The sequence below is a fragment of the Hydra vulgaris genome, chromosome 04 (assembly GCF_038396675.1).
Source record: "Hydra vulgaris chromosome 04, alternate assembly HydraT2T_AEP".
Lineage (NCBI taxonomy): Eukaryota > Metazoa > Cnidaria > Hydrozoa > Anthoathecata > Hydridae > Hydra > Hydra vulgaris.
In genome coordinates this window covers 26,131,573-26,142,035 of record NC_088923.1, presented here as the reverse complement: position 1 = coordinate 26,142,035, position 10,463 = coordinate 26,131,573, and the positions used below count along the sequence as shown (strand labels likewise).

Sequence of the window (10,463 nt, the reverse complement as noted above, 5' to 3'; positions counted from 1 at the left end):
ATTTTCATACGTACAATTAAGTTTTCCAATAAAGTTTTAATCGTACGATACAGATTAAGTTTTCCGCTAAAGCGGAATATTGCGTACTGCTATTGCGTACCGTACGAATAAGTTTTCCGCTATAGAAGAAAACTTAACGTACGATTAAGTTTTCCGCTATAGCAGACAACATAATCGTACGTTAAAAATTTAAAAAGTTTCAAAAGGTATCAAAAGTTGATATATAACGTTGTGCGAATTAGGCAGTAAATATTCTCTTACTGAAAACTCGCGTCTTTTGAAGAATTGATGCGAAGCCCCGTTGTTATCCCATAAAGAAAGAAAAACATAAGTATTACGTTTATCCTTCATGTAGACGAAGATGAAATGCTAGCATTCTAAAATCTGCACAAAGGTCCCACTTGGTTTTCTCAACAACAACATTGCGTTTTTGTGGTTTTCCTCTTGACAAAGGAAATCCTATAGACTACTTGTTGAGCTTTCAATAAAAAAACTTCCCTCTTCAAGATTAGTATAATGCCAATTTCATCAAAAAGACCAAAAATGTCATGAAAGTACAACGATAAAAAAATATATATCAGAAACATTGTTCGGAACATGGTGTCATGAATAAAAACCTCTAAAAAAACTTCAAATTTCAAAATTTTTTCAGCGACTTCATAATTTGTTTCCTAACTATGATCTACATAGCAAAAAACATAACGCTAAAATAACGGTTAAATAACGGTAAACGAAAATTTTGGCGTCATGTTGACCGTTATGTTAACTTGAAATTATGTTGAAAGTGTTATAACGCCTAAATCATTAGAATGGTAATATATATTTGTAAATTTATGTTTAACCGTTATGTTAAACAGATTATTTTATCAGTAAAAAATAGCGCGAATCTAAAGAATCTTCGCAATTTTTGTTTATAAGGTCTTTACTATTTAAGTTTTCTTATTTTATTTTCTCAAGCATTTAAACGACATTTAGGTTGTTAATGATTAGTATTTATATTTAATTATATTATTATTCAGTAATTAGTGATAATAATAATAATAATAATAATATATATATATATACAGTGTTGTAAAAAATACTCTCAAAAAAGTATTTAGAATACAAATACGAATACTGGATCAAAAAAGTAATTAATACAAATACAAAATACATTCAAGCGAAGGTATTTAATATATAAAATACAAAATACTCAATATAAAAGTATTTAAAATACAAAATACTTTTGGAAAGCGAAAAATAAAAAAAAGGCTATTGAAAGTGCTTTAAGGCAACTAAAGTTTAAAATGACAATAAAATCTAATCTAAATGTTTGTTGGCTTTCAGCAACAACAATTGTTCAAAATGTTTATCTGATAACCGATTTCGGCGTGGCACAGCAATTAAGGCTCCTTTAGAAAATAGGCGTTCAACTGGAGCAGACGATGGAACAGTTGCATTAAAATCTCTGAAAAGTTTCTTAACAACTGGATATTGTACCAAACATGCTAATGAAGATGTGTATAAACCATCTTCAAGATATCGTAAACACCCGATAGCGACCGCTGACTGACTAGTTTGTATGCAGCTTGTTTTTGGTGATTCGAATTTAAAAAAATCATCAGTTCCAGATGTCGAAGCTTCATCAGCATCTGCAGAACTTTCAGCTAAACTGATTTTTTGTGCCTCTTCTGTGAAGGCTTTTTTAACCCAGTTTCTCTTTTCCTCTGGAACCCGTCGCAGTTTGAAATGAGAATGAGATGCAGCTGCAATTGCATAGATTCTGGATGAACTATCGTATGCAAACAAATGTGGGAAACGCTGATCTATGTTTAATATCAATCCCTCAATTAAACTTTCACTGTGGATAACTTTTGGAATAAGAACTACAAGTTTCTTTCGAACTTGCTGAACCGTTGGTATCAGAAAACCCAGAAAACAATTATTTTCCCCTTGCAGTTTGTCTAGAGCATCAGCAATAGGTTTCATATACTGCTTGTATTCTTCCAATACCTCCAACTCCACTAGTTTGAAACAACGCAATTTCAATGCATCCATGATTTGGGGGAGCTTTTCTTTTACCCTTGGCTCGAAAAGTCAACATATGGCATCATAAGTTGAATTCCATCGAGTCTCCCCTGGTGTCCTCAATGAAACTTTAGTTAAATTCTCTACAGCATCCGATGCTTGTGTGCTTCGGCTGACACGTGACCACAGTTTTGAGCAATTACCCATTGCTCCCTTGTACTGTTGTTTATATAAACCTCGTCCATTTTTTATCAATTTTGGAATGTCACTTGTGGCAAGCAGGTTCAGAGTGTGACTAGCACATCTCATGTGCTTTGATAAATATTTGTTGTTACTTGTTTGTTATTGCTCATTTTTCAGAATGGTGTCAACATCAACCATCTCCACTTCATGTGTATCTTCTTTATCTGATGAACTTTGTGGATCTGACTCTAATGATATCACATTTTCACTATCATCAAAATTGCTTCCATCTTGGCATTCATTAAATGCTTTGACAAAATTTGAACCATTGTCAGTCACAGTAAAAGCTATATTGTGATGATCAAGCCTAAAGTCTGAATGTATATTAAAAAGTTGCTCTGCAATTGCGTCGAATGTATAACTTCCTTTAAAACGTTAGCAGGCAACCGCAACAGATATTCGAGATAAATCTTCTCTGATCCAGTGAGCCGTAACTCCTATATAGCTCCTTTTTAAACAGCTCCATATGTCTGCTCTAGTACATATAGAAACAGACTTCTGAATATGATCTCTAATTGTTTTTAATATAATTTCAAATTTACTATCTAGTTTTTTTCTGAGAGTTGGACGAGACATAACTGTGGACGAGGGAGAAAGACCGGTGACTAAATCTTTGAACGATTGTTTTTCAACTGTTATTAGTGGTCAAAATTCACTTATAATGTAGTTGATAATTAAATCATTTACTTTTTCTTGTGGAATAACTTTAGACCTTATTGTTGATTTTTTTTTCTTGTGATTGAACTTAATGATAGTTGACCACCAATTCTACTACAAAATGTCTCTGCAGGGACACCTTTCTTGGACAAACCAGTATCATTCGGACCTCTTTTTCTTACATTTATGGACATTTCTTTCTTGTATGCATTGTAGCTGCTTACTGAGCTAGAATGAACAGTCTAAAAAAAGGATTAAAAAATCAAATGAAATAAATTATTTTTACTTGTGTTACTGCAGTTACAGATCGTGAACTTAGAATAATAGAGTTCTATCTCCGTTTTGTAATTTTGTGAGAATTTAACATTGATTTTTAATGATTTGACTTTTTTACAGCTGTTATTATGTATAATGATAAAATGTCTTTATGTTTTAAAATGATTCTCATAATTTTTAAAATTATTTATTTTTAGTATTAATTGTTAATTTAAACTTCATTAAATAAAGTTGAAAATAACAAAAACAAATAATTTTAAGAAGTATATAAATAAAAATATAAAGATTAATATATTAAAGTTAATAAATACCAGAATATTACAATAATTAATCGAAAGCCAAATTCAATCAACAGTAAAAATGGTAGATAGAACTCTATCATTTTTACGTCACAATATGCTATTTGTTTGTGTACTAATCTATATTACTTAATAAAGAATAAATGCATGCTTTAAAGCAATCAATTTTAACAAATAAATTTTTAATCTTCTAATTTAACAATTTCGATTTTTAATCTTAATAATTCAAGAAAATATAACAAATTTTCTTCAATTCTTTCAAAATTATAAAAGGGAGACGGGAATCTTATTATTCTAACGTCACAATATATAACTCAATAATCACTTTTTTTTTATTGTTTTTAAAAGATAAAAAAGTTGCTTATTACATGTAATAATTTTTCCCTTTCATGTATATATAAAAGGGAAATATTTTTATAATAGAAATTACACAAAAGTAATAAGAATAAGATATTGCAATTGCACAAACAAAATAAAAAATGCTTGTTAAATTAACAAAAAAAAGGAAATAAAATATTTTATCCATGTCTTTTTTTTACTTACATTTGAATTATAATTAAATAGTTAATAAATTTAACTTATTATATATATATATATTTCCTTGATTTAGTATAATAAATTTGACTTATTTTACTAAATCAATTAAAATTAGATAGTTTGCTTTAATATTTCAATGATTTCTGTTGTTCTATAACATATAACAATGTTATAACTTATTCTTACTAGCCTATTCATAAAAAACAGCTCTAGCAGTAAGCAACCTGTAATACGGGTTAATTAGTAATTAAATCATTGCTTATAGTTAACGGCAAAAAAAGACTACATTAACATCGTTAAGTTCTTTTTAAAATCTGTTACACACAGCAGGTACCATAAAAAGAAAGTCAAGTAAATCCTGCCAACACCTAAAAAAAGAAATAAAAAATAATTACAATTTTTAATTACAAAAGTATCATTTGCATTTTATTGTTAGTAGAATATAACAGAAAATATAAAAAATTAAAAAAATAGCTATAATTAACAGCTCTATTAACACAAAACACAGAAACAATAACGCATAGCAGACATTACTATGTCTCTCCGAAATAATTAAAAGAAAAAATTATAAAAAGGCCAGACAACTTAACGTAAAAACACGGCTAAATAACACCACAAATTAAAAAGATATTTTATCAACTAAAATACTTGAACTAAAAAGATTTTATTTGTTTCAATATTGAACAATTATGGTTAAACAATTTGAATAATTATATCATCAAATAGCAAGCAACTCGTAAAATATTTTATATACATGGTCATTATCAATTGTGGTATTAAGAAATACGTAAGAGCTCAGTAATTGCTCTGTGTTTGTTTAATTGATGTTCCTGTACTAATTCTCATTTAACTCTCACCTAAGAGAGAGGGAGGAAGAGAAAGAGTTTCCAAAACAGGTTTTATTAAGTTACCAGTAAACAAAACTATTTTTACCTTTATTATTTGAAGTTCCAGCTTCTCTCTAACTGTTGACTAATGACTAATAGAGTATATTTCATATCATTAAATTTACAAAATTAAAACCATGTTTCAACAGTAAGCAAACTAATCAAGTGATGACAAAGGCAACTAAAAAGAACATAATTATGTTTGAATTTATAAAAAAATTTAAAATCATTTTAATTTAAAACTGTTATCAACTGATACTATAAATAGTAAAATTCATTTTTAGTAGTGTTCTAAAGTGTTTAAAATCAAATAAACAAACATTAATACTGCTTGAATACTAAATTCTGGCAAGTTTTCTGCTTGCCGAGCAGCATATTTTACATTTTAACAATGAGTAATTTCACCTTGCCTAGCTCTATATCTTTCATTTGGACAACAATTATTTTTGCCTATTAGAATTTACACAAATAAATTCTTCGCCTTTTTATAGCCACTTAAATTTCACTGTATTCTTTAAACATACTAACAGTAATATTACTATTGTTACAATTGGATAATAAATAAATGTAAAAGAATCTTTAATTCTAATTAAAGACTATATTTTAACTTAAGATTAATTGAAATCCATGTCTTTTTTTAAGTATATAAACAGAAAAGCAATAATATAAACAGAAAAGCAATAATATAAACAGAAAAGCAAAAAACCTGGAACAAACATTTCTTTTATTAAAACTACTATATTTAAACAAATTAAATTAAATAAAGCTCTAGGACTTCCTACATTGTTGATGGCAAAACTACAACACGTCTGGTCTAATATTATGATCATTTCCAAGGTTGTTTACATGTTTGTGTAAGGCATCATACTGCTCGCTTCTCTGTTTAGGTTAATTGTCTAACTGAAAGTCTATAATTGTAATACTAAGATAATGTGACATAATTTCTAACCAATGTAGCACATTCAGGGTTGTGAACCAATTGATTATGCCAACCAGCATCACCCTTTGGAAAAAATAGAGAATAAACCATAGACTCTAAGTTGGCAGACATACTTGATATAGTTTTGAGGATGACCTCCTGGGTAAAAAGTAACTTCCCTGGAAGCAGGTGGAGTACCATCTTTGCCAACTAATACAACTGCAACATCATGTGAAAGGAGATTATAGCAACGTCTATCTTGCCCTTCAAGTAAAGTCAACTTATAACTGAGACTGAGCAACCTTCTATAGCTGTTCAGCGAAATTCTTCATCTTCCATTTCAGCTATGTTTTTGAATGCAGAAGAAAGTGGGTTCTCTTCACTAATAAAATTTTGCAATCAAAACATAAAACCATTTAAGCAAAGATCAATACCACATTGTCGCATTCTAAAATTTACTGCTGAAAGTAGATCATAGATGTATAGTTGACACTATGTCGGCGGAACATCTTGATTTGGCCTAAGATTACATATACAATACAATACTCTTAAGACTTTAAAAAAATATATCGGCTAGGAGGTGTTTGAAAAAAAAATTAACTTAGCTTTAGATTTATCAGATGATGTCTTATGTACAACATAAATATATCAACTGATAAATCTAAAATAAAAAATGTACCTAATCTAAAATAAGTCAATGTACCTTATAGAGAAAAACTGTTGTGATTTACCAGAGTAGTAGTTGTTAAATATTATTATTTCATATTAGCTTTTAGAAAATAATTTATGCTGGTACATCATGATTCCAAAATATTTATAGCAAAATCATATAATACACGCGATAAGTTAATATAACATGCATATAACATAACTTAAGTAACATAACATTCATATTTAACAGAACATAAGAAACAACATTACGCAAAGTGTTACTAAAATACATTATTATGTATTTTTAGAATAATTAATAATAAAGGCTTGAAAACACCTAGACCTAAAGCAGTAACAGTTTGACACTAAACACTGTTGTGTAACTCTCTGTTATAAGTACATCACTTGGCTGGCAAGGTCGACAAATCTTGCTCTACACATTTACCAAGTCATAGTACTTTGAAAACATGGAAACAACATAATATAAACATATGTACCAACTATAAACACAATAAATGTGTTTAAATATGTTTAAGGTTAAATATAAACCTTATATACATATTTAAACACATTTACAAAACAATTATAACACATATTACCACATACACAAACAATAAAAAAAACCTATACATTATTATAAAAAAACATTGATAAAACAACTATAAAGCACATATTACCACATACACATACTTATCAAAAAAGCAAACAATAAACATGTGCAAACAAAAATTTTAAAAATGACGCAAAAAAATTAAAAAAGATTCAAAGTAAACAAAATAGATATATACAAACAATACTCTTTACCTTCATTTTTTTCTTCATAAGAACTGTAATCCTCATATCAAAATTTAACCTTTACATACAATAACATGTGACATGCCATGTCAGTGTTAGCACAAAATTTCAAATTATTTTTCTAAATTTTCTAAAAAAGAACAAAAATAGTTAATAGCATCACAGAAATTTCAAAGTAGTAATAACCAATTTGATGGAAATAGCATTAGTATAACTTTTTTGTTGCATAAAAAATAATTAGGACTCATCCATGCGTCTATTTTCCTTCTCAAAAATAAAATATAAGCTCAATAAAACAAAACTGCTAAAAAAAAAACAAAGCCAAAAAAAACTAAAGCAAACAAAATGTAAACGATTTTAAAAATTAAAAGGAGTGGCCCTTTCTACTTTATATCTAAAAAAATGTTATATATATATTGCTATTATCTATACTTACTTCAATTATAATATGATCTTAATGATAATCATTTATCTTAATATGTTTCTTTATGTAATATTTTAAACTAATAAATAATAAACTCCAAAAGGTAAAAAGTTTTAACTCACTCAAGAGATCTTTCTCCAATGACCGCGTGCATTTGGAGAGCGTGCTCTTTCAAAGCCTAGTAACTAATGAAACGACATTAAACATTAAATGTTTCTGTAGCAATTATATTATAGATATATACATATATATATCCATGGAATCGCAGACAGCGTCATAGTTCATGTGTTGGAAGACAGGTTTTGTTGGGGGGGGGAATTCGCAGGTTTGTGAATTCCCCCTCTCCAACACACAAAATATGACGCTGCCACGACTCCAAGGATATATATATATATATATATATATATATATATATATATATATATATATATATATATATATATATATATATATTGAACTATTATAACCAAATAACCAAAATTTTCTTTATAATATATGACATATCTTATGAATGAACCTCTACAATTTCCTTGGTACAACAACTCGATTATGATTAATAACAACTCTGTAAACATGAATTTTCTAATAATTTAAATCTTAATAAACTATAAACAATTAAACTTAAATAAAAATGTAAGAAAATGATTAATGTTATATTAAATATAGAAAAACAAACATATAATAACACAATTATGTCCTAAACCACAATTTATTCATGCAAGAGAAATTATTATACATTTTTTGAAAAGCCAGAAACATTTTTTTCAAAGAGCAAAAGTTTCAACAATACTATAGATAAATTTTATTTATAACAAAATGTTGTCATGGCTTTTATCCCAATTATTAAAAGCATGTAAAAGCATGAAACTACCCATATATATCTTTTAACGCTAGAACCCATCTAAGAATTATAGTAATCTATATTTTCAATATTAACATCTATAACACGAAGCTTTAAACTTAAAAGTACAATTTAAAAAAGATTACAATAAATCAATTACTTAATAAAATTTAAAAAGGTTTTATATTACCTATAATTTCAAGCTACTAAAACATTATCTACCTAATGTCTACTTAAACATTTTGAACTCATACCATGAAGGGTCATGACTTCTTTAAGAAAATACTTGGTTAAGAAAAGTCTAGAAACTACTTAAAAACTAAGAAATAGTGTATTTTACAGAATACAGAATCGTAACTAATATCGAACAATAGGCATAACTATGCGCACTAATAATAATAATATTCAGTGCTATTTATATTAGGAAACAAAAGCAGCGAGTTCTAGTAATGAAATTACCTATTAATCATTTTTAACAAAAGACACTAACATAAAGATAAGCCAAAGGTAACAACATTACGCAAAAAATTATCAAAGATAATATTATGCATTTTCAGAATAGTTATATTGAAGGCTAGACAACACTTAGACCTAAAGCAGTAACACCGCTTGACTGGTAAGGTTGACGAATATTGCTCTAGATCTTAATTATATTGTGTTTTATAGTTATACTAACTATAAAACACAATATTTTTTAAAATGTTATATAACATATAAAAACACCTTATTTAACAATCATGTACACATTAGATAAAATACATTTCATACTATTATAAAAACACATTTATATAAACACATTTATAAAACAACTATAAAACATATATCACCACATACACGTATTTATCAAAAACTTTTAAACTTTGAGCATAATATAAACATATATGCAAACCTATAACAACTATAAAACAACATTTATTAGCATTAATTATTTATAATGTAACAAAGAATTCAGACTAATTCACAACATTGTAATGAAAAAAATGAAACGATTTAAGAACAAAATTAAAAATTTCTGGTAATTACATATTCAGATACCTTAAAATGAAGCATAATACAACATTCTTTTGACAAATTTCAGAAGAACTTTTTAAAATTTTTCTATTCCTTATTATTTTTCCTAAGAATATAAAATATACATATAGATATAGAGAAATATAAAATAGATTGAAATAAACGCAAACTTATGTATATAAACTTACATGACCACAAACAACAATCTTATTTTATTTAACTTTTCATATTAAATACATAAATAAAATTTTATTCTCATTATTCTTTCTCCAAAAAATAATCTTAATCTATAAATAAGAAAATGAATTGAACTTACTAAAAAAGCCATCAGCTCCTCTTAACTGCTCTAGAAAATAAAACAATACTTGCTTAAAATGTTCTAAAAAGACTAACGACAAAACTGAAACAGTTTACTAAAAAAGAAACATTGTACTAAAAAAACTATTTTACCAGTCATTTTAGTTCTAACTTCTTCTAAAAAATGAAAACAGGCTATAAAAATTAGAAAAATAAAAACAACCAACAACAAATAAACGATTATTTAAATTTGACATTAAAAAAGTCAAAAAACTAATTTAAAAATTTGAAATAGTGTATTTTACAGAATACAGAACCGTAATTAACAATACGAACTATGCGCGTAACTATGCGCACTATTTATTAGCGTATTAATATTTAGATGTTCAATTGTAGTATTAAAATAATTATGTAAAGTACGTCTGTAATGTTAATTTAAATATTTTAGCATTTAATCTAGTACAGCAATATTAATAGTGGTAATAATAATTACAATAATAGTAGATAAGCTAGTAACTACCTTTAGATGCTTTAACAGGTTTGAAGTTGAGTCAATTTGTGCTGATAAGAATTTGTTTGGACAGCCTTTACACCTAGCCAACACCTTTTTTCATCAACA

At 27.2% G+C, this 10,463-nt stretch overlaps 1 long non-coding RNA gene across 1 annotated transcript; it reads right to left on the bottom strand.

Moving 5' to 3' along the window:
- Window positions 1-4,143: 4,143 nt before the first annotated feature.
- On the bottom strand, window positions 4,144-10,098 carry LOC136079707 (uncharacterized). The gene is made up of 6 exons (XR_010638148.1): window positions 9,998-10,098; window positions 9,864-9,893; window positions 9,572-9,653; window positions 7,818-7,880; window positions 4,953-7,401; window positions 4,144-4,387 (listed from the first exon to the last, which is right to left on the bottom strand). It is a non-coding gene; the product is annotated as an uncharacterized LOC136079707 (long non-coding RNA).
- Between the last annotated feature and the right edge of the window lie 365 nt (window positions 10,099-10,463).